At 34.7% G+C, this 26,919-nt stretch overlaps 1 protein-coding gene across 5 annotated transcripts in view; it reads left to right on the top strand.

Annotated features, from left to right (window-relative positions):
* The window catches only part of LOC118190545 (SEC14-like protein 2), a 186,482-nt gene that overhangs the window by 34,889 nt on the left and 124,674 nt on the right, over nucleotides 1-26,919 (top strand). Inside the window, exon 2 of one of the 5 annotated variants that reach the window (XM_085808294.1) lies at nucleotides 325-385. The exons of 2 other annotated variants lie outside the window; for them this stretch is intronic. The gene's annotated coding sequence lies outside the window, so the exon portion shown is untranslated. Of the gene's footprint in view, nucleotides 1-236; nucleotides 386-6,999; nucleotides 7,156-26,919 lie in introns of those variants that run through there. 2 more of the 5 variants (XM_035361278.2, XM_085808295.1) reach the window with 2 other exon arrangements.

The following is a 26,919-nucleotide window of genomic DNA, read 5'->3' on the forward strand; positions in this document are numbered from 1 at the left end:
TGCAAATTAACGAAGCGGAAACTATTGTTCTTCCAGAGTCACGGAATGTTGCAGAACACTTAATATTTAAATTTTCATAGAATGAAATTACACATCTCTACAGACAATGTCTCGTGGAAACGCATTGTTGAAAAATGGCGATAGGCCATAATATTCAGGTTACGTAAACAATTTGTTGGAAACTGAATCGAATCTCGTTAATAACAGCCGTAAGATTTATTTATTGTCGGTCCAAGGTGTATAACAGCAGTGAAATTCTGCCGTCTCATAAACTGAAGCAATTACCTTTTAGAAGTTTGAATAACCGACGTCTGTTGTTTCCAGATCAATACCAAAGTAACCTTGACGTTAACCACAGCTCCCGGTAACGATTAATGGTTAACAGGTAAGTACCTTTCGTTATATTTATAAACATTAAACTGGTTTGGTTGGGTTTAATTTGATGTACTTGATAATGGAAAAGAAAAGGACTGACTAAATACAGATCTTAACAAATGTTTATATTATATATATATGTTAACATAAAATGAATGATAAATACCTCAAGGAGTCGGGTACCTTTAAAATGTCAAACTATAGCAAAGATATTGAGCACTAAAATCTGTTCTATTTTTTTAAACTGGTGAATGAAATTTTGTATACTTATTTCAGTATCCTTGATATTTTTGCTGCTTTTATTATATATTTTACATATTTCAAATAACAAATCTTATTTGTAATTCACATACAGCATTATATATATATAATGCTGTATGTGTATGTACTACACACAGCATTATATATATATAATGCTGTATGTGTATGTACTACACACAGCATTATATATATATATATATAATGGTGTCAATTAAAATTATTTGACCTAGAAACTGAAAATTATTTGATGTTAGAAATAATGAAATTGTATTTTTTAAGTAACTTTTTTTAAAAATTTTTATTCTCTTAATTTCAAATCAATTGCTTTATAATGTAATTAAAGATAATTTCTAAAATTGTAGGGTGAGAGGCATAGTATTTTCTCATTTTATTTACACTTAAGATTTATATATTTGGTTGATTTTTTTAAAATTCTGATCAATGATTTCAGAGAAATCGTGCATGCAAGAAAAATACAGTAATGAAAAATCTTAACTTAAAACTATAATTACCTTCAAATCCTGTAAATGCACATTATTTTCTTAATAATGAAGTATAAAAACGTACTTATGAATTGTTTGTAAATATGCATAATTATGCATTTAAACAATATTACATACAAACCGATAGTTCTTAGGTATCGCGAAAGTTTGCTTTTAGATGTTTTAACAATAGTGAAATTCATTTTACGTAAATTCTCAAAAGAACTCAAGAAAAACTAATAATATACAAGAAACTCACAAAACAAGCGTCAGAGAAAGGATGGACACTACTTAAGAAAAATTATATCAACAAATCCTAAAATTGTTGCTGACAGGGTGTACGGAAGTGTTACTTGTTCATAACTAGGTACACCTGCTAGAAAATTTCATGTTTTCGTACAGATGATGTGCGCAAATGCCGCTTGTGAGGAACTGCCTTGTGCATAAATGTCATATCCCCCTGCAAAATACTGAGTTTTTTTTCAATTACTCTGTCAGGTAATAATTAGTAGCAATGATTTATTAATATAGCTCGATGTATTTTCCCACTTTTTTTTCTGTAAATATCGTTTTCCTGAGAACAGAAGGTTAAATGCAATTTTTGTTGGAGTTTACAGGGCTGATATGTGCTGTTACAAGTACGAAAATCGAAAAATGAAAAGCTATAATAATGGTTTGAGTGAATGGCAGTATAATCCTAAAGGAGAAGGAAGCAAACAGATCATTAATAGCGTCAAAGTTGTACTTTACTTTTTAACCCAAAGGAAAACCGATAAACATCCTCATGAAGAAGACAAATTCTTTTCAACCAGAGAAAATTCGCTAATGAAAGTTTCGAATAAAGATACTGTTGACAATGGCGAATTTTTTGACGGGCAAGAAATAATTAATAAGAAATTTATTCTTAAAGATAATAAATTTTTGGTTCTACATAGAATAGACCCAGCGTCATTCATTGTGTTAGGCCCGCCTATTAGCCGCCGAAGAAATAAAACCGCCGAATACTGGTAGCTCATCCCGAGTTCATAGCCAGCCATTACTTGGTATTATGTATTCTGTATATCAATGCATATTCAAAATTGATCCTCAGCATAAGAACTTAAACTATGCACAAATGTGTGCTTCACGTGCTAGTTATGTGTATCTTCCTTCTGCTAAGCGCATGTACCTCCTTTAATAATAGTGTTTATGTGTCATGTATGTGTTATGTTCATGGTTGTTTCAATTTAATTTTTTATGTGTAACCAGTATGTTATGTAATGTATACCTTGCAAAGCTAAAATCTGTAATACAACATAAATAGCCAATGTATCTCTCATCTGCCCCTGTATGACAATGTAATACTTCTCTTAAGATCTCAATAAACTCCCGGTACATAGGGGAGGGCGCAGGACATATGCCTGTTTACCTCTGTTAAACACCAGGCGTCCCCGTCCTCCGTCACCTGTCACCTATACCTCAGGAAATTTTCCATAGAAAACTTTCCACGACAGCTTCTTTTTTAAGGCAAGTAACGCTCACAGCGCTGAAGCAATTAATCAAACAATCACTACATTAAGCCAAACTCTATGAGCTAATGGATTTAGGTACTTTTCTGTTAACAGGCCGCCAGTTTCCAAATGCACTAACGTGTTTATAATGCATTATGGATCGCCGTGCAATGATAGTATATACAGTGTTTTAATGTACTTAGTGCAGAAATTGCGCGCAGTGCCATATTTGGCCAATTCTCTGACCTTTTTAAGCGAAAACATAACAGAATTTCTCATATTAAAAATCGGAGAATTGCGGATATTCAGCATCTTGCGCAGCCTTGACGGTGCGCACATCCAAGCTCTACGTATCGTTAGGGTCACCGCCATCCACACTCTTGCAAAAAAATCGAAGCAACAAGACGGACGTTTGCGATCGTGACGAAATTTGGTACGCACAAACATCTTCATCGAAGATGCAAATAATTAAAGTTTCAAGGCAAATGAACAGGAATTGTGATCATAGAGCGCATTTCTAGTGCACAATTCGCAAAGTATAAAACCAGTAACATAGACGGAATTTTTTTTTTTTTTTTTTTTTTTTTTTTGCTGCCATTGTAATTCCGTAAAGAAGCAACTAAAGAGGCTAAAGATGATATGAAAGACCTTACAAATAACTAAACGACTTCAAAAGTGGTCACATTGTAGGGTTGCGTGAAGCTGGGTTGTCATACCGAGCAATAGGCCGTCACCTGCAGCTTACAGACACTGCTGTGCAAACATGTTGGCAACAATGGTTGCTACAAGGAAATTTCCGACGAAATGAACGGTCTGGAAGGCCAAGGAGCACAAATGCGAGGCAAGATAGGCTGATTGTTCGCCAGGCCCGAACCGCCCCAACGGTATCATTGTCGACTATTCAACGCACTACAGAGCACGTCTATACCTTCCGTGGTACCGTCCACCATCCCATGACGCTTGTCTGAGGCAGGGCTACGCTCATAGAGGCTTTAAAACGTTTGCCTTTGACCCCTCAACATCGGCGAAGTCGTCTGGAGTGGTGTCGTAGCCGATCATCATGGTAGCCATCAGACTGGCATCGTATAGTGTTCAGCGTTGAATTCCGCTTCACTCTTGAAGCAGATGACCGCCGTGTTCGTGTCTGAAGAGGACGGGGCCAACGGTCCCAACTCAGCCTTTTTTTTACAAAGGCATACAGCCATAACTTCTCGTGTGATGGTGTGGGGCGCTATTTCTTATGACAGCAGGTTATCTTTAGTCATCCTCCGTACATCTTTAACAACTCAAAGATATGTTGATACCATCCTGCGGCCGGTTGCATTATCCTTCATGGCACGCCATCCTGGGGCCATTTTCCAACAAGATAATGCCAGGCCACATACCGCTCGCATATCTCTGGACTGTCTCCGTGTGGTTGATACTCTTCCTTGGCCAGCAAGTTCACCAGACCTTTCACCAATCGAGCATGTCTGGGGCATGGTTGGCCGCCATATTAGGACACCATAAAATATCGCAGATCTGGAGCAACAACTGATGAATGCCTGGCAGAATGTGTCGCAGGATGACATTAGGAATATCCACCACTCCTTGTCTCGACGAATTCAAGCATATATTGCCGCGCCATGAGCGAATTGACCAACTCCTAATTTGAACACTCAATGGATGATTGTGAGCCGTGAACAGATACTATGAACTTGATTTTTTTTAAATCATTTTATTATCTGTGTATGAGCTATACACATATCCAGTTTCATCAAAAACAACCACTTCTTTCATGGTGCTTCAATTTTTTTTTCAAAAGAGTGTATTTTAGATTTCGTGTCAACGTTTATCTTTGGCGCTAGTGGCGTTCCATTAATAATTTCATATCCATTTCCAGAAGTTCGGGAGAAGGGTAATATACGACCTTCTTGAAAAATTGCATTAGATTCATTTTCACTTGCTTGTAAATTGAAAACTGTTATCATTTTAAATTCCGGGAGCTGGAGATTTCTTACGGGAGGGAAAAAATAGTAAGTCTTATTAAATAAAATCTTTCATAATCGGCACCCAGTTAGTCGGGAATGTCAAGATAAAACTACTTTTTTAAGGTCTAGATTTAAAGACAATTTAGTTATACGCATAAAAATGCGTCGATGCGTGAACTTTGAAGGTAATGTCAATGACCTTTCAAGGACGTTACATTTTTTTTTTCTGTTGCCTTGAAAGATATAAAGAATATTATATCCCTGCTCGTTATGATCTTATTCCATAGATGACGAGTTGACTGACGAACATTCTCTTGATTTTTAAAATACGTCCTGCGCTCATGTCCGACATCTTAAATTTAGTTACATGTTCAGAGAAGGCTAGAATTAGTGAATAGGATGTATAGGTTTAGCTGCATGTAGACGATTCTGTTCACGTCACAATCTCTCAAGATGACGATGAAATAATCGAACATGTACTGCAAAAAAAGAAAGATGATGAAAAGAACGAACTGAATGAAAATGAAGACGACACGTAGAATAAGAGAGTTATGTGGAAGGAATGAAGAAGGACTACAGACTTTTACAAGGTTTGCGAGCAGTGTTCATCTATGTTCAATATATGATGTTATGAAGCTTCTGTGTACACAAAGCGAATTCTGGTAAGTATCTCTTAAGCACGTAAACATTCAAAGTTATACATCAGCACACAAGGAAATTCGGAACTGTCGTTTGATAATGTGATATATTTGGCAATTTTTAAATGTTCTTTAATATAAAATCATTGGATTATGTTTTAATTTTAAATAATCTCTATTATTTTCAAAATTGTTTATGCAATAGTTCGATAGATAAAAGAATGCCATTAACGGTCTTTGCACGATAGAATTCTGTACATGGCATCACAAAACATGAACAGCTAAGTTCTAGAAATATAGATTCAATTATCCGGTAAAAACTGTTATCCGAAATCGGTGAGGTCCCGCTGCTGCCGGTTAAGTTATATGTATATGTTATATGTATTATGTTGTTATATGTATTATGTCTTATATTGTTATGCAACCTCCCCCCTTTTTTTTTAATTTCCTGTAACCACTGTAATCCTAAAACTTTCAAATGTCATACACATCACTAATAACGTAGACTATGTCAACCGCCCTTGTATTTCCACGTAACTTTCTCATTAAGATCCAAATAAACTCCCGAAGCAGCCTGATGAGGCTCCAGGGAGTTGTTGCCCCTAGATGGTGGAGGACGCGGGGCATATGCCTGTTTACCTATGTTAAACATCAGGCGCCCTCGTCCTCCGTCACCTGTCACCTGCAGCCGGTTAAGAGAGATTCTACTGCACTTGGTTTTGGTTTGAGACAAATGTAGCCAAACTTGGCTAATAATTACTTGTCACCGGTAAAACCCACAAGTACATATGAAACTAAGTTACATACTCCGGAAATAGAAAGATACAATGTGAAAAACTACGAGAAGGAAAGGCCATCGGCAAATGGTTTACTGCTTCAAAAAACATATTCCTGACAACGATAGGCTGCTATTGCCGATTTATAGCTTTCTGGAAAATAAATTACTTTTTCTATCAAGAAGGAATTCGTATTTTTGAATGTAAATTAATTTAAGCTCTTTTTCATAACTCAATTATTAGGTACTTACGTATTATACCGTCGACAGTGAAACTGTCACCAAGCAGCGCAATTTAGCACCATTTAATGGATAAGCGTGAGTTAACAACATATTTACTAACATTTTTGCACTTTGCTTTGATGCAACCTCGACTGATTCTCGATAAGCAACCTTTTGTTTTTATGAACAAGTATATACACTAACTTTTATTGCTGTATTTTTTCCTTGCATTCCGAAAAATATTGTAAGTTATGGGATCCTACCATGAAAAAATGTATATTAATCAATGCGATATGGACAGCTGAATATGGTCGAAAGAACAGAAATGGATTCGAATAATTATGTGAGGAAAGTTTGTATTAATAAAATTTTAAAGAGATCTTCTGGTAAAATCAGAGATATAACCAAATAATAGAAACAGTTGAAAGCCTCTGTTGAAATTTACTGTTCAAGTTCCGCTTGGTTTCTGTCTGAAAAAAATCGCCAAGTGATATTGATTTTTCGTGAAATCTGGAAGCCCGCTGCACGAAGTAGGTTTTTTGGTAATCCTAATGTTGGCGAAACTAGTTTTGGGAAAATTGCAAATATTTCCAAATGTGTTGTGATAAGTTGAGATTTTGGCTATTTTTTGTAATAGTAACCCCTTTCGTATGGACCGGATATTTTGAATTGCTGTGTTTGGTTGCACGTGTGTAATGTTTTATGAAAGTGGTGTCTTAGGCAGGAGGAAAACGAAGGACGGCTTGCACTATTATTTGGCCGAATATGTGTGGTGCAAGAAGAAGCAGGGAAAAAAATGAACTTGTGGCTTTCTTGGACGCTATTATACCTATTTATTCGCTATTAACAGCGGATGAAACGAAACGACCAGATTGTTTAATTGAATTGCTTACATGGACGAGATGCTGGTGGGAGGCGTTAATGTGTGCACGTGAAGAAAAGGTATGTTGAAAAATTGACATTTTATTTATTTATTGGTGACTGTGTGTTAATTCTTGCTGAAAGATTTACTGCTTAATGTTTTTTAATGTTAGAAAATATGTATTTTTGGTTATTTATTACCCTGCGTTTGTGTATCTTTTTGGTTATTTGTTCGTGTCTGCGTTTTAAGACAGCGACGAATTTTTTTCTGGTTAACATAATTTTAACTTTGTTTCAAATTTCTGATTTTGTTTACGTGAAAATAGATTGATGTGTACATGGAGGAAATTAAATTAATTCCCTGATGTTTTTTTAAGTTAAAATAGGTCTATGTGTACATGGATAAAGTTAGTGCGCAATGCCTAGTTTGCGAAATTTTCCGATTTTTTGAAGTTAAAATAGGCCGATGTGTACATGGAGTACGAGTTTGTGTAAGTGTTTGATGACACAACACAGAATAAAGCCAAATAAAAAATTTCCAGATTTTTTCCCGATTTCCCCCCTTTTCCGATTAAAGAACCGTAATTCGTCCATTAATATCACATGACATATCCCGTGATCTCTCATTTCCCTCACACAAAATAATGCGTAATCGGAACTGAGTACTGCTCACATTTTTACCAAAGTCCCAGGTAGTAAGTAACCTTTATCGCCTCCAAAATGTCACCAAACTACCAGTTACCATATTCTAAAGATCAGCCGTCAATTCTTCAGAGTTCTACAGCAATGACTGGTACAATTTCGGCGAGATTTCCGTCAACTTTCGTGTTTCGATGGTAACGAACATTTACAGCCGAAGGTATGACATGTAAGTACCAACTATTTTATGCATGCACATATGGGTATATACATACAATCTTCGTTTGAATTTAATTATATAAAAACGCTTTTTGTGAGGAAGGGGTATGACTCCTCAACTTGGCAACATTCTTTCCTTAATATTTTATTTGCCGGTAAAATCGACAAATAACGTGGATTTTTGTTGCCTCTTTGAGGACTGCAATTATGTCAATCTTTTGATTTCAGAGAAACATGTCACTTGTACTAATATGCTTTAGCTTGCTAGACTTGGAGTCTTGCAAACTACTTTGTTTTCCTAAAATGAAATCTTTTTCTCAAGGAGCACATTGAAACGAAATTGGTGGTGAAACTTATCCGCACCAGACCTTTTGTAACGTATATAAAAAGGTCGCATCTTAATAACAATTGGGATTTATTTCAGAAATGAATGAGGGCATACCAGCGGCCGAGCGGTAAAGTCGCTGAACACTGGTAGTTCGGTCCGAGGTTCGAATCCCGCGAACGGGCTGGCTGCATGGGCGTTTTCGTGGTTTTCCCCATGTGTAACGTGTATACGAGCCAGTTTCCCTTAGAAAGTCCTCCACGAAGGCGTCCCTCCTCTTAGGCAGATAGCCCTCGAGGCTTTGCCATAATCACACATATACACACACAGAAATGAATGAGCACTTGACATGCCCTTTAACTGAAATGAAGCATAGGCTTAGACATTTGGCAGTTACAATGCGATATGAAAATTATTCCAAATGTTTCCGGATTCAGTAATAGTTTCCCTTAAGGAATGTAAACAACGTATTCATAGATTGCAATGAATCAGTTAAAGCAAAAAACGTTTGGAACAGCAATAACTTCTACTAGATAAAGTCAATTTGATCTCTCACGAATTATTAGTCTCCAGCACCTAAACCTACTATATGGCCCATACGCTGAAGAGTAACCGCTATTTCGATATAATTTTATGCCGGCATACTGCTGCTTGTTTGACACGTTAAAGGCATAGCGCTGCCGCCGCAGAGCGAGGCTAATCATATTATAGCTTGCAGATCCATTTCACTAACAAAAAAACGTAAAAAAAGTACCTTATGTCAATTGTCACTGCGTGCAAAAACTAGAAAATGTCTTATATACATTTAAATGAACAAAAGTTTACTGATAAATTTTAACAAGTGTAGAATGCATCCAAACAGCCGATTACACATCGAATCTATTGGCTCTCGCCGTAAATAGAAAGGTTTGAAGAAAAAAATAATAGAAAAGCAAATCATTCAAAAGAGTTAAGATTAGCTGTATTGTGGTTTTAGACTGCGCAAGACAAAAAGTGAACTAAAAAACTCAAATGTTTGTAAATAATTATGACAGTTGCTATCTATTTCATTATTAAGCAGAGCCTTTTAGATCATATGCACCACGTTTTGCCGATACTGGTATTTCATATCACTTGTTAGTACTATTAGTATTAAAGTAAACTTCAGCAAAAATGGTTCTTTTTACACAAAAGCGAAATTTAAGTTAGAGATGCAGGTAAAAGATAAAGGTACTATTCGGTTTTGAGCGCCGTAAAAAATCGCCAAACTATTGTTGATGCCAGTGCTGCCAAAAATAATTGCGGCAACCTTAATACAAGAAAAGAGAGTAAATAACTATCTAAGATTGATGTTTTAATTTAGATGAAAGGTTAATTTCGTGTAATACTTTATTATTATAATTTATATAAAAAGGGCTAAACATGAGTGAATGGAAACATAAGAGTAAATAACTATTTCAGATCATTTTTATAATTTATATAAAAAATGCTAAACATAACTGAATGGATGCCTGCATCGCTATGTCGCTACCGAGTTATCGCTAAAGCATAATTTCATCTCGTTGGTTGTTCAAACATAATTTTCTACAATGAATGATGCCTTTTCTTTGAAAAAATTCTAGGTAAAGTGCAGAATCGCCCACTTATTTGTTTGCCGCTTTTTACAAGGGTAAAAAACAATTGAATTTTTGTCAATTTTCTTTTACTTTTTAAGTGAAAATAGGTCGATGTGTACATAGATAAAGTCAAGGGTGTGCGCAGTGCCATTTTTGTGCAATTCTGGGATGTGTTTTTAAGTGAAAATAGGTCGATGTGTACATGGATACCGAGTATGTGCAATCCTTGAAAACGCGTCAAGCAGTGGGCGATTCTGCACTTACCCAAAATTCTATTGCAAACCTTTCGTCACGGGCAATTCCCAAATTGTTAAATCCATAGGATATCAAAAAAAAAAAAAAAAAAAAAAAAAAAAAAAATCAAAAAAGGATTTAAAAATTAAACTAGTATTTCAATTGCGTCTTAAGAAATATAGAACTATATAAACTTAACGCAATCTGAAATCAGTGCGTAAGCTAGATTTGGCGCCCTTTGGGCATACATTTTAGCTGCAATTTTTTACGGACCCCAAAACGGAATATTGCCAAGATGGTTATCTAGCTCGAAGAAAAGTGATTTAGATCTTTTAAGGAAAAAAAGTCTATAAAAGAAGATTTTAAGGAAAGGACGGTAATTTTCGAAGAAAAGTTAGTGAAAGATAAATACGGAAAGCTCGGTGTGTTTTCGAAAGACTGTAACTAATGTAATTTTTTTTTTTTTTTTAAATTTGTAGCAGAGTTTTCTTGCTAATTAACAGAGCCGTGCGTAACTTCTCTTTGCAATTCGGACTTTTCCAAGTTAATAATGGCAAAATCTTCCGGACTGAAGCTATATAGGTTGAATTTTAGGAGATTTTTATCCAAACCTTCCCAGTGTATTTACATGTTAAACCTTTCGAGAAAAATATTGTAGATTTTACAGACAGAAAAATTCCAACAGACACGTGAATGCGCCTTTTCATTACCAGATCTCGAAGCATAACCATCCTTCTGATATTTTTTGCTTCCTAACGAATAAACAACATCAAGGTGTCAGTTCCAAAATTCACGTCTGAAACTTCCCTTTCCGATCATTAAGTTCGATTGTCCGGAAGATCCCACTGGGATTTGGCAGAGTGCTTAACTTTCTCTCTCACCGGAAAAGTTCCGTTTCGTTTAATTTATTAATATTACAGCAAAGCACATTAGGGCTATCTGCCCAAATGGAAGAGATGCCTTCGTAGAGGACCTTCTAAGGAAAACTGGCTCGTATACAACTTAGATATAAGGAAAACCACAAAAGGCCCATGCAGCCAGCTCGTTTGCTGGATTCGAGCTGTGGACCGAACTACCAGTGTTCAGTGACTTAACCACTCGGCCGCTAGTGAGCCTCACGCGAAAATGAAACCAATTAATTATAAACACATGCTGTAAAGTTGCACGTGCCTAATACGTAGTTTTTCACCCGAGGTAAAGCGGTAACTGCGCTCCAATATATAATGAAACTAATTACTATATCTGTGCACTTTTATATGCAAGTTGCAGTGCTCTATATTTTATAATACTTTTAATCATTTTTATATTTTTAGAAAAATAATACACGCAAATAATTATCCACTTGGAGCTAAATCTGAATTGTTCTAGCGCCTTAAGCCACTTTTTACTATTTTTTAATTGAACTGACATGTTTTTAGTCTTGAAATGCTGAAAGATGTCAGGGTACCCATCTACCAGAGCCATTGCTCATCTAAAGTGGTAATTCAGAATTCTCAAAAGAGTTGTTTTAGAGAGATACGATCTTGGTGGTGTCTTCTTAACCTTTAATTTCCTATCACTCAATACCTCTTTTTAGACACGAGCAATATTTGCTGATATCAATGCTTCCAAAGGTCGATCTTCACAAAAATCATTATATACAGAGCGAGAATTCTGCAGTAAAAGATAGTTTATGAAGAAGGTGAATCACTTTAACCATGATCCAAACATTGTTTTATTTATAATTAAAAATTAAGTCACAGAACGACACTCAGTTTTAAACATTTTAGACCAAATTAAGACATTATATTTCCCCCCAAATTAGCCGAACGCTTTGCATTGTGTGTAAGGGTACGCATTCACCACTTCAGTTGAAAAATATAAGTGCGTCCGTAAAGTCATGGTGCACTTTTGCTCGGTCACAGGAAAGCAACAAAACAAGATAGAAATGTGAAATCTTCACCAAACAAAAGGAAAATTCTCCAAGTTTCCGTAGTATTATGTGCGCACACAGGTGATGACGCAGCACCGTGAAATGCGAAGGAGCAGATCAGCACTTCCACACCCACTCAGTCGAGATGTGGACCATACAGAGGACAGTTTAGTATGTTCTGTGGCTTGCCAAATTCGAATCCGTGACCAAAGTGCAACGTGAATATCGTCGCGTGTACAACGAACCGCCAACACATAGAAATAACATTAATCGGTGGTATAAACAGTTGAAGGATACCGACAGTTTTTTGGATAAACCCCATTTTGGCAGGCCATCTGTCAGTGACGAATCTGAAGAGGCTATATGGAAGAGTTACCTAAGAAGCTCTTACAAATTGCAGCTGTTGCACGCTATCAAACCGACGGATAGACCCAAACGATTTGCGTTTGTTACAGATATGCTTCATGAGGTCAACAATGATAACCGATTTCTGCAGAAGATTGTGTTTAGCGATGAGGCGACATTCCCTGTTAGTGGACATGTTCATCGCCATAACATCCGAATATGGGCTGCTGAAAATCCTCATGCCAACGTAGAGTACAAACATAACAGGGCTAATCTTTGGAATATGGTAACAGGTAGTTTGGCGACATTTTGGTAATGCGATAAAGGTTACTAGCTAGGACTTTAGCAGTGTACATGGATAAAGTCAAGAGTGTGCGCAATGCCATTTTTGTGCAATTCTGGGATGTTTTTTTTAAGTGAAAATAGGTCGACGTGTACATGGATACCGTGTATGTGCAATTCTTAAAAACGCGGCAAGCAGTGGGCGATTCTACACTTTCTCCCAATTTCGCACCTAATCTTCGTCATGATTAAGCACTTTTGTTCCATAAAAGTTCTAGCATAAGCGTAATTCGGCTAGCGGATTGTTGGAAAAAAATGTTGAGTAAAAAAAAATCATTATATACTTTACTTCGTGAAAACAAAAGGGCGTCCAAAAAAAAAAAAAAAAAAAAAAAAACTAGCACGTTGCTGTAGCAGGGTTGGTCACCAAATTTTCGCCAAAAAATCGCCAAGTTACCATAATCCAAAGATTAACTTATAACAGCCCTAAAGGGAACGTGTGGTGTGGCCTGATGTATGATAAAGTGGTATGACCATTTTTCTTTGCGGAGTAGTCTGTGATGGCATGGATTGAGCACACATCAAACTGCACTGAATAGGTATGAAACTTTAAGAGGTTTTCTTTTGTTTGGTGAAGATTTCACATTTCTATCTTGTTTTGTTGCTTTCTTGTGACCGATCAAAAGTGCACCATGACTTTACGGACGCACTATATACTTAGGCACGGCTCTGCATGCAGGAATTTATAATTTAAAAAAAGTATAAAAATACCTCTTTGATAAAGAGCAAACAGCATTACAGTGACACCAATAATAGTGAAATTATTATGAACATGATTGCATTAATTTTCAAATATTTTGTAATTAAGTTTTCAAAATTAAATTAAAAATAATTTTATCAAAATCTACCTGCTTACTTAATACATGTTATGTAGAAAAAAGAATAGCCATATTGAAAGTTTCCCTTGATCAAGGGAAATGTTCGCATAATTTTTAAATTAACTGGAGCTTCTTTCAGCCTAGTAATGGTGATTAGTAATGTTAGAAGTTTCTTAATTAGGATCGATTGAATTAAAAAATATTCTTTAATTACCGTTAAAATACCTAATCTTACTTTAGTGCTCAGAATTATTGAAACAGCTTGTAAACTAAACATTTGTGTGGACATTTCTGGAGGATCAAAATCGTAAAAACAACCTTGTATTTAGCGTAAGTATATTGAAACACTCAATCGATTTCAAGGGCAGCTAAAGGTCCCTCCTCATCAGGAGAAAGAAATACCTAGAAAGAAGAAAAATAAAGGGGAAGGAGTCTCAGAAACACGTGGTCCTTATCAGCACTGCACGTGGTTATAACCGGATTTTTTAATCAGAGTTACACTGGCCGCCTACTTTTACTGAGGCAGGCTATCTGATCAAACATGTAACACAAAGGACAAGAAAAATTAGCGAAGTTAAAAATAGGGAGCGAGGGGCATCTGCACCTTAATGCTCAAAATCTGAACTTCGAATAATGGAAGGTAACCACTGAACGGATTTTTTATACCCTCTGGTAGTACCAAACGCGAGGAGGTAACGCCATCTATCGGCAAAAATAACTGAATTAAGATAGTAAAATTTTAAAGGCATTAGGAAGGACTGGATTGGACTTAAAATCATTAACTAAACATGCTAAATCTTTGTGAATATGAAAAGCCTCAAGAAAATCCATTTATGGAAGAAGCCTTTTGGATAATTTTTGCAGACCCAAAGTCAAAATTATAGTTAAACGTCCAACTATGATACGCTATTGAAGACTTGTTAATTTCGCCCTTTCTGACATAAGATTCATGTTCCTTAATACGAAACTTCAACGCTCTTTTTGTTTGGCCAATATATCTTAAACCACACTGACACGATATACTATAAATTCTCCAAGAATTCAAGACAGAAACGCAATCTTTTAGAATCGAAGGGTGAATTTTGTTAATAGGGGAGAAACCGACTTGAAAATTGAATTTCTGGAGAATCCGTGCAATTTTATAGCTAACAGAAGGATAAAATGGGAGCACGACAAGGTTGTTAATATTATTTCTAACAGTGGAATGTCTTCTTTGATGGGAATCTGAAAATTTTTTAACGGCTTTATCAATAATCACGGAAGAAAATCCACGGAACATAATATCAATAATCATAATAACATATCAATAATCACTCCTATAAATAACCACTTTCCTACGACTATGTTCTCTCATTTTACTTGAAGAAAGTGATAATCCTTCCATTATGTTCATTTAATTCCGTGTGGCAAAGCATAGGGAGTTACCTGCCTAAGAGAAGGAAAATCTCCATGGAGAGCTTTCTTAAGAGGAATTGAATAGTATTTATATCATACATCGGGAAACAAAAAAACAAAAAAAAAAAAAAAAAAAAAAAAGGGAATCCAATCAGATAACGTTGGGATTCGAGCGCAGGTTACATCTTTTATCAAAGCGGGAAGCCTTTTGTATATTTGTAGCTTTTGATTGCAGGGCTTTTATTTACTTTTTTTGTTTCTTGCAGTTTTAAATTCCAGGCAGATAACATATACAAAACTCAAAATTGATTTGTTTCAAGAGAGTACTAATTTCAAACCACTCTAACGTTTTCTCATTTAATACTTTATATAAATTTAAGATAGTTAGATAAATACTAAGCGAAAATAGCAAACTGGAAATTATATAAATTATGTGATAATAATGTTTTGCTCTCATTTTAAAAAATTAACGAAGTTTTTTATAGCTTCGTTAATGAATTAAGGAAAAGCACTTTAGTGTTATCGGTATAAGAGAAGGCGTCTAACTCAAAGGAAAGCGCTTATATTTAATTTAATGAACAAGCTTTTTAAATTTCAAATTACATAATATTTTGTCTAAATGAGATTTACGCATTTCATGCTGCATATAACTGAGTTGTTCTCAACAGTTTTAGAGCTAAATGCTTGATTATTATGTTTTCATATTTAATGAAAATTTCCTTGATATTCCCGTTTAACGTCATGACGAAACATTTCACAACGTTATTTATTCCAGAAGCCAATGCGATTGACTTCATAATAGCCATAATAAGGTAGTTAATAGGTATACCTTGTATTTGCTATATAATTAATTGCAAAATTTTTACTAATGTATTGCCATTTTGTTTAAAAGAAAGGGGATTCGTATTGTTGAACAGGGATGACTGATATCACTTATTGGGATCTGGAAAAAAAATAAGGAATTTTTTCCGTTATAAAACAACACGCGACAAATAACTTTATGCGTGAGCATTTAGTATTAGCCAATGTTGAATTAATAGCGTTTTTCTTATACCAGTTCTTTTGTTTTCAAAGTAAGTATAGCAAATAAAAAGATTTTAAGATGACATTCTATGACATTCGTTCTTTGTTTATTGAAGTAACTAAGAGAAATATTATACTTAGAAACATCGTATTACAGTTGAAATTAGCTGATGACGAAAGTGTATTTTCTCGTTGGAAGTACCAGGTTGGCGCATATATCTTTCTGCACAGAAATGTTTGGCACGTATTGTCCTACAACGGAAAAGATACATAGTAATTAGATTTTCTGACAAAAAGTCCTCTTGAAGAAACTTTTAATGAATTTTTTTATTTTTTCAGCTTATTGTATTAGTAACGCATTGCCAAATAAATCTGTTGTAAAACATGTTGATGTCATTAGAAATACAACGAAAAATATCATCTCTTATAAAAGAGAAGAAGCCATGAAGGCATTTTATAATCTTGAAAATCAATTTAAGTAAAGCATTTTCGTAAGATGTTAGGTTAACATTTGGAAATAAAAAGACGTCTCCCTAAAGAGTAAAGGCAAAGCACCAAGACCATATTCATGTATGTTATATTGGGAAAAAAATGGTCAAGATGGTAACCTTGCCAGGGAAAATGAGATAAACCATAACAAATGCATAGCAAAAGTTTTAGAAAATAAATTTCCTTTTTGAGTGATATTAAGGGCACAATGCTTCAATTGATGAAGTATATGGCATGAAAAAAATCCTTTCGCTACTTATTGTAAAAGAATATTCGCTATAAAAGACTGCTCACTATGTATACTACTTACTATAAAGTAGTTCATAACTGAAGACATTTAATTCCAGATCGTAGTATTAAGAAATATATGAACTTTACGTCGTTATGTGTGAAGCATAACGTATAACACAGGGGACAGGAAAAGGCTATTGAAAGTTTAAGTAAAATTCGATGCATATCGAGCATAACGTATAACACAGGGGAGAGGAAAAGGCTATTGAAAGTTTAAGTAAAATTCGATGCATATCGAGAGAGAGGGCCTAGGGTCTTCTATGTATCTCTGTCAATTTAGTTAATATTTGTATGAAATTTGTATCTAAAGTTGAGTTTTGCCTTAATGTAATGTTCCATTATCTTGCTTCCTTTCTAGCAAGTGCTTTGTACTAAATTTAAGGTCCCTCTACTGACTGAGTGTTTAAGACCACTGAATACTGGTAGTCCGATCTGGGTTCATGCCTAGGTAAACCAGCTAGCTGCATGGTTAATGATTGGTTTTCTCCACTAGTCTACGAGTTAATATCTCTTAAAAAATCTTCCAAGAAAGCATCGCTATGCTTTAAGCAGATAGATCTCCTGTACTATTTAGTATTCGGTACTATTCCGTTTTGAGGACCGTAAAAATCGGCAAACTATTGTTGATGCCAGTGCTGCCAAAACTAATTCCAGCCACCCTAACGCAAGAAAGGAAGTATAATAGTAAATAACTATCTAAGATTATTGTTTTAAGTTAGATGAAAGGTTAATTTCATGTAATACTTTTGTAATATTATAATTTATATAAAAGAAGGTTAAACATACCTGAATGGAAGCATAAGAGTAAATAGCTATTTCAGATCATTATTATAATTTATATATATAAAAAAAGGCTAAACATAACTGAATGGATTCATGCATCGCTATTTCGCTACCGAGTTATCGCTAAAGCATAATTTCATCACGTTGGTTGTTCAAACATAATTTTATATAATGAATGATGCCTTTTCTTTGAAAAAATTCTATTGCAGACTTTTCGTCATGAACAATTCCCAAATTCTTAAATCCATAGGATATCAATTTAGTTATAGTATTAATCAAAAAAGTATTTAAAATCAAAAAATGATTTAAAAGTTAAACTAGTATTTCAATGGCATCTTAAGAAATATAGAAATATTTAAACTTACGCAATTTGAAATCAGCGCGTACACTAGATTTGGCGCTTTTGCGCATACAATTTCGCTGCAATTTTTTTACGGTCCTCAAAACGGAACAGTACCTAGTATTCAAATAACCTAATCCAATAAATGTAATTAACATTCTAAGTAAGAGTAAAAAGCTGAGTAAAAAGCCATGCCAAACTTGTAAGTTTTGGGAGATTTTTGGAATATTCAGTCTTGGTAAATTGAAAAAGGTTTTGGGAAGTTCGCTTCCAGATCATTTAGCTTCCATATGAAAGTTATAATAATTAATAAGATTTTATTTCCCAAATACAAGATTTTTTTAAATTACCTTATTCGTAATATGAAAGCGATCTGTATATATTTTTGAATATTTACTGTAAAAGGAATTTTAAAATCATTGTACATAAAATTATCAGTTTTTTTTTATTATTATTATTTCTATTTTGCAGAGTGAATGACTTCGAAATGACGAGTGTCTCTATTATAGTATCAATGACTTAGCGTTTCATTTGTAAGTACGACAGCTTGGGGAAATTATACCATTCCTTGCACTCGACTTTAGGTACACTGGACGATACTTTCAGTTATGGGACGCCAATTGCCAAATATAAGACCTTTTTTATTTCACCTGAAGAGCAAGTATAATTGCGAATAAAGGAGAATAAAGGGTGGCTTGGCAAATGCGGTCAACAGCAGGAGACTGACGTTAATTACGGAAGGGAGAAAGTAAACGGCTGTGTCGGGGATCATAAGGGGAGATATATTAAAAAAAAGTGTTTTTAGGTCTCATTCAGTATCAGTATATCATTAACGTAATTAATGAAAGCCATTTGAAACCAAAATAGGATTTGCATTAGTAAATTATAGTTAAGAATAATGGCCCCCATTGTTCTGATTATTACTGGAATAATTTAAAGATTAAATCCGATAGTATCTTAAGATGTTTTTGCAGTTGGAAAAACAAGAATATAACTCATTTTGATTCACCTTTCTTTTCTTTATGAATGACGAATATCTGTTTGCCATACACGTGATCAAATAGGAAATAAGTGTTTAATCCGTAAGATTATAAGTATTGATTAACATTTCCTATAACTACTTCTAATTGAGGCTTTCTAAGAGCAACCCCCTTAATTTTGACTTTCAGCTTTTAATTTTAGACTAAAATATGAGCATAGAATCTACCTTTAAACAATGGGATTTTTTTTAAACACTGTGGCATGAGAGTGCCTAGTAATAATAGTTTTAGCGTCGCTAAGAATCATTTTCTGGATTCTCATATTGATTTTTTTCCAAAAAACTATTAAAAGCTGCAATTGACGAGTATGAGCAATGCATAATACATACATATATACCGTAAGCATACCCATAAAGAAAATTGAACCCCCAACAAAAGCTGATCGACTGCTATTGAACTCTAAAGAGGGGTTTATCAGAGGGAAAATGGCAATTAAAATCAATTAAAATTCCATTTAATTGATTTTAATTATTTATTTACTGTACCGATTTATTACTTATTGTACTGGATTGGAATATTTGAATATGAATTAGCTGAATACTTAAGAAAAATATTATGACTGCGAGAATCGGAAAAAAAAAAAAACATTTCTTGAATATTTACTTTCTTATAGAATGCAGATGAATTCATTTTTACTCAACGAAAATCAAAATTTAGTAGCTAATTAATCTGTCCTGTATCGAGCACTTTAGTTCAGTGATCCGTATTAATGTGCGCTTTTTTTTAAAAAAATTAAATGCTTCAAGAATAATTAGAAAAGGGCATAATTCTCTTCTTACCCTTAAATTCTTCAATAAAAAAACTGCATTTTCAGCTATAACCAAGTGAAATAATTTTCTAAATATAATTCAGTGTAGAAAAAAATAAGATACATAAAGGGCTAGGAAATGGAATCAGTGTTGCGATTCTCTTTAAGAAATATGGTGAAGCTTAGCAAAAAGTCTACGAAGTGAAGTAACTCCGTAGAATATTTTTTCTTTATGATTAAATTGCACTCAATTATACTTTATAAACGACATGTAAATACTATTTAATGTATATGTGTGGATGTGTGTGGCTCACTAGCGGCTGAGCTGTAAAATCGTTGAACTCTGGCAGGTCGATCCGGGGTTCAAATCCGGATCGACGGGGATGGCTGTATTGGCGTTTTCGAGGTTTTCCCCACGTGTAACGTGCATAAAGAGTCAGTTTTGCTTAGAAAGTTCTCCACGAGGCACCCTTACCCTTAGGCAAATAACCGTGGAATGCTTTGCTATAATCAAACAAACCAGACCAAACAATAGATATATAAATAAGTAGCTTAAAAAACTGCTATATTTTACGTATACTTATCAAGTAGTATTTCAATATATATAATAATTAAAAGAAAGGAAAAGTCGGATCCTAACTGATTGTATATAATGTAATCCCTATGAAGGCCCTAACAATTCTTTCTCACTTAAAGTCGTAACCCAAAAAGAGAATAAATTAAACTTCAGATACGTATACAATACTGAATCCAATACAAAAAATACAAAATATAAAAATAAATTATATATGTACAAAACCTTAACTAACTATTTATATTGATGTTACGTAAATATACGTATGGTAATGAACATTGTATAATATATTTTATACCTTGTTCTATATTTGGTTCCATTTATATATACCTATACATAGATATATATAATTTAAGGATTACATTTAAGGATTACAGTAGTAGTTAATACTACTACATATAAAACACAAAAGTGCATCAATAATGTATTTTTCAGTATTATTTAACTTCATTCTTAAGAATTTTCTGCAGTCTAGTTTGCGTTATTTTATTCATAAGTCTCAAATAAAAACAACTATTGTTTATATGTCATTAGAAAATTAACCAAAAAGCAGCGACCACAATGTAATTGAGAAACGGTCCTTAGCCGTGAAAAGGTTGAAAGCCATTTGGTTATGACTATTATCTCACATACTCAGCTACTTCGCATACATGGAACATAGCATTCGAAATGAAAAACTCAATATTTACTACAAATTCATTCGTGTAACAAATATCTGTCTTTCTACACCTATGGCTTTAAAAAAAGATATTATTTATCTTACAGTTTATCATTAAGTAATACATTTTCATTGTACAAAATTGCATTCATTCGAAGAATTCAATTTGTATTTTCCTCTGTATAAAACTGAATGTAGAGAAGTTAGATGTTGAAACGACCCCCAAGACCACGAACAAGATTATTCCCTACTTTTCAGCCCCCCCCCCTGTGAAAAAAGGGGTTCTAAATTTAGGACCTGACCGCATATGAGGGTATTTCGAATAAAGAATATCGATCCATTTTTTTCCCTCTAATTTTCCCTTCGAGATTTTCAATTCTTTCCTTGTTGAAAAATAGACATTTTTTTCTTTAAAAAAATATGGAGTACACGATTTGGCAGTTGCCAAATGGCTAAGAGTCGCGATTTTATTTCTCTCAAGACAATCCATACTGAAAAGTTTTCTTCGAATAAATGAAATGAATTTCATAAAAGCACCAATACAGCCAACAAGAAATATCGTGTTGTCAAAAGGTTAACCGAGCGAATTGTTAGTTTCAAGGTTCGTGCCCTGCTTTTCTACTAGGCGATCAATTTATTAACTTCTGCTGTCTGACGATGGTGAATGATGTCAACTGCAGCTAGGAATGAATCACTGTATAAGTGTCGAATGGAATGATTACATGCATTCATAATTATGAATTTATGTATTTATCAACTTTTTTGGCATTTGTTTCAGATTTAATAAAATAAAGAAAATAGCCATTTTCTTCATGAAATTGTATATATCATTAATTTAGCTATTTGTATCTCTATTTAAATTTCCCACCAGCATTTACGTTTGTGTCCAAGTGATATACCATTGACTAAAAAGTCTCCATTGGACAACAAAACGAGTTTTAAAATTTCGTAAATACGAATGCTTAAGAAAATATTTGGCATTTTTCTGTTAATGGCGGGAGGGGCATTTAGTGTAAAACAGGAACGCTAGCACGAAATCTAAATAGATGGCCGCAATCCCAATGATACTTAAAGCTTCATAAAAAAACTAACTTTAATAACTATAATGAATCGTACAATACATATAAATGGTTAATATCTGGAAAGCCCCAGCTGTGCGCGATGTCGAATTTGTGAGCGCACAGCCTCATCACTATGCGTATTAAATAGTGCAGACAGCGATACAGCTATTCATCACGCGAATATAAACAGGCTACCTGATTTGGCGCTTTGGAGCACATTTGGCGACTAGCTCTCCGTTAATAGTAAAAGTATCAAATATGTTTACAATAATTTGAATAAAAATACCATATTTTCTGATAGAAAGGTACCCTTTTTCCCATATAAACATTGTTTAAGAATGAGGTGGACCTTGAAAGCAATAGCTTCTTATAACTGCATATTCTTTCGAAATACAAATCATTCCAAAGTAATTATTTTTTACATATTAATAGTTTAAATAGATGTACTATTAATAAATTTAAGTCGGTTATAAAAAATATTTACTAGGTGTGTCTAAACTTTTAATTTCATATGTCTTATTTGCTTAAAACAAGTCTTTCACACTATTAATCGTACTAAAATATATGGCGTACCTTATAATAAATGGCATTTTAGAATCCAAGTTACAAGCTTATTTAATTATGGTAAAGCACACAAAGGTTATCTTCCTAAGAGAATGATACTTCATGAAGGACATTCTAAGGGAAAGGAGCTCGTATTTACGTTACACATGGTGAAACCTACGAAAATTATGCAGACAGTCCTGTCGCCTGGTCTCGAGCCCCGGTTGAACTACCGGCATTTAAGCAGCTGAAGTATTTGTATTCAGCGCTGGACTACTGGCGGGGCTATTAGGATCAAAGAAACGTGGCAGTAACAAAGTTAATCGAAATTTTCAAATATTAAAAATAAATTAAGCTATTTAATCAGAGTTTGTTGTTGAAGAAAGTAAAATTTGTAAATATGGTTGTTCTAATATACGCAATTTTTCTTCCCATGAATTTCCCAGAAAATGCTTATATTCCAGGAATCTCGCGAAAAAATTTTAATTCTTTGAAATTTTTTTTTTTTTTTTTTTTGTTTTGTTTTGTTTTGTTTTGTTTTGTTTGGGCAGCTAAAAGTTAGACTCTTTATAACAGGAAAAAAAAAAAAAAAAAAAGAGTAGAAAATATTTCCACGTTTACAATTAACAAAAATTTATGAAACAATACTTAAACATTTTTAAAGAAGAAAGCCTTTATCACAAGGTTTTAAAACTTTTCTTTGAAGACAATTTTTTAATGTTATAGGAGTATGTCTCAAATGACCAAAAGATACTTTTAAAAAATATTTCTCAACACTTTTTCTGATTTTAAGGAAAACATTGTATAGATATTTCTTAGCAGGAAAATTCTGCTCTTAGGTTTAGGAAAAACCTGCCAGCCTTGAACTTCAGATAGTTTTGAAAGAAATGCAGCTCATTACATGCATTAGAAAACAATCAAAAGTGCAGTAAATAACAGTACAAATAATACAATAAAGGAATATTAAATAGAAAACTTTCGATCGGCAGAGGCAAACTTTATGTCAACGTTAGCAGTACATTGAAATCTGAAATGTTACCAAAATAGTGTTTCTTCAGCAAATAGTATTAAATATATATGCTTTTAAACTTCAATGCACACCAGCTGAGAAGAAAAATGTCGTCAGATTGTTAATTCTTTAACTTTAGTTAATGATTGCTCATTAGTCTTTTTTTCTACAAGATGTTTTAAATGGTCACACTTTAAACCTCTGACCACGGGGACGAAACTCATGAAAACGGAGAGTTTGATTCAAATGAAATCATACACTGGAATTTATCGTAAATTTATGAAGAAATAGTGATTGCCTCAATAACGTACCAAAACATTTAAGTGCCGAAGCGATAACGTTCTCTGAGTACTTTTTTTTTTCTAATGGCGGGAACTTCCCTATGCCGGCATCGGCCACCCCTAAGGCCAGATGTGGCCTCTTTATTATGGAGGCACCTAATAGGTGGGCCACCCTTGCCTCCTATGAAGGGGCTGACAATTACATCCATGCCTTCTCCGGGATTCGAACCCGGGCCCTTCGGTATCGCAGTCAGGCTTCCCTAACCACTATATCGTCTGGACGGCCCCATTCGCATATTTCACAAGTGTACATCTGTGTAGCCACCGAGGGAGTGGCTTCTAGGATGAACCAATGAACATCCAGTAATATTTCTGTCATGTCGCATGACCTTTCGCACGCTTTAAGATTTAAGTAAGATACGTTGAAAATAATTTGCCATGCAATTTTTTGTACAAATTTCTGTATATCGTCTATTTCTTCTGAAAATTTTCATTGTGAAATTAGATCAAATATAAGCAATTATGAAGATTTCACTCCATGGTTGTTGAAGGAATTTGAAATAAATACAAAAACATGTTTGATACTGCGCAAAAATATTCATGAGAAATATTACTTAATAAGTGATAAATAAGACGAAAGAAATATGTGATACACATCTGAGCCCCAATGCTATCTTCACATAACACTATGCATATGAGAAAAATATTTACACCAGTTATATATGTGAATAGAAGTCAGCACTTTTTATTGCAGTCTATATGAAAAAGATGTTCTATAATAACAGCCAATGCAGAATTTTATTCAAAGTTAAAACTACACTAATTTGAATTCGTAATTCACTAATTTGCATTTAGTGTGTTAAATTTCACATTTAATAACTGCTCACTCTTAAATATACTGTCTACACAAGAAATACTCATAAAACAGAATGAATTTATCTATTCACAACAAATATATTCAATTTATTCACATATAACTTTTAATGTTAACAATGAATATAATCAGATTATACACAATATGTATTCTGAATCTTGCACTTTCAAAATCAAAAGAATGCAAGCACTGAAATAAGAAAACACTAGATACATTGCAACACTTTCAGTCCTTCTCAGCTCAAAAAAAAAAAAAAAAAATATAACTATACACATGAATTCTCTTAATCCACATTTGTTAGTAAATAATAGTAGCTTGAGTCATTTTCTCGGTGTAAAGAGCGATAATATGCCGTGAACATCAATCCAAATATCAATGCGTGATGTCAGCGATTAATTAAACTCATAAAACGAAAGTCCTACAAGATTTTCTACTTTTATGCGAAACAAATGCAAATTAAAACGTAAACAACGTACGCTCACATGCACGAAGATGTAGCGTCACAAGAGCAAAAGAAGCTCATTGGTCGATTTTCGAAACCCCTCCCTTAGTGGCTACGTTAATATGCTCCCTCAGTGGCTATAAGGTATCTCTGGCAAAGGTCGCGCGATCCCAGTATCCGCGTCCAATTTCGCAAGATACAAAACGAGATAAGGACTGAAACCCGCTTATTAAAACAAGCGGAGTGGAAAAATTATATTGAGTCCCTAACGACTGAAAACAAATCGATTTGGCGTGCAGCCGCCCGATTACGCAAACATTACAAGCTCATTCCGCCCCTTGAAACGGCCGATGGCGCACAGATGGCCTACACAGACTCAGAAAAGGCCGAAGCTATTGCTGACAGCCTTGCTACTCAATTCACACCAAACAACGACTCCTACTGTAACCGCCCGGTTACACAGGGGCGCATCCATTCACGGGTTGAAGACTTTCTATCACAACCTTTCACGCCTGACCTCAGGCCAACTGATCCAACTGAAGTCATGGTTTACATTGATAAAATTAAACCTGACAAGGCCCCCGGCATAGATTCAATTTCGAATCGCATGATCAAAAACTTCCCCGTAATGTTTATTGTCTGGATTACGGTCCTTATTAATTTAATGCTCAGGAGAAGCTATTTTCCCGACTGTTGGAAAACTGCAGCTGTCGTGCCCATTCCAAAACCGGGACAAAATTTAAACTTACCCGTCAATTACAGACCAATTAGTCTGCTCTCGTCTCTCTCAAAAATCTACGAGTATGTCTTGCTTAATCGCCTGAATGAATTCTGTCGAGATCAAAATTTGATCATCCCGGAACAATTCGGCTTCCGACCTAAACACTCCACTGTACACCAGTTATTACGTGTAGTGGAATTCATTCATGAAGGCTTTCGCAAGCGAGAGAAAACTGGTATCGTCTATCTTGACGTAGCCAAAGCCTTTGATAGGGTTTGGCATGACGGACTTATCTACAAGCTCATGCGGCTTGGTTTCTCGGCTCATTTCATTAAAATTATTAACTCGTACTTGACCGGACGAAGTTTCCGTGTGCGAGTTAACCACGAATTCTCCACTCCCCGCCCAATCTATGCCGGCTGTCCACAGAGCAGTCTCGTCGCGCCTTCAGTTTTCAACCTCTACGTAAATGACATTCCTAAGGCCCCTAGTATCGATCTTGCTTTATATGCGGACGATACAGCCATCATCGCACAACATTCCAACACCTTCACGGTAATCTCTACACTACAGAGTTACCTTTCAGCCTTAGAACTCTGGCTCGGTTTGTATAAAATCAAAATCAATGTCGCAAAATGTGCTGCTACTCTGTTCATCCGAAGAAATATCCCCCGTTTAGATAACTTAATTCTCTTCGGTGAACCTATTCCCTGGGTTTCTTCATATAAATATCTTGGTGTATTACTTGATTCAAAATTAACTTGGCGACCTCACATTCAAAAAGTCACTGCGAATGCGACGGCTGTCAAATCCAATCTGCGCCCCTTCTTCGCTTTAAATAGCGACCTGTCAATTGACAACAAGATTTTGCTCTACAAGTCTATCATAAGGCCTGTTCTGACCTATGCATGCCCCATTTGGGGCCCATCAGCACTGACTAACAGAAAACATGTCCAAACTTTTCAATCTAAATTGCTTCGGCAAATTCTCAAAGCTCCGTGGTATATAAGGAACGAAGAGATTCATAACGATCTCAAAATTATGCCCATTAATCGCTTTATACAGCGACTTTCGGAAAACTTTTTCAAAAATATTCAACATGTTGCAAATCCTGTGCTGCATATGCTACCTGTATATGATCCTG

This window comes from Stegodyphus dumicola, chromosome X1 (genome assembly GCF_044657685.1).
Source record: "Stegodyphus dumicola isolate Sdum_Otavi_A_Nest chromosome X1, ASM4465768v1".
NCBI classification, from domain to species: Eukaryota; Metazoa; Arthropoda; class Arachnida; order Araneae; family Eresidae; genus Stegodyphus; species Stegodyphus dumicola.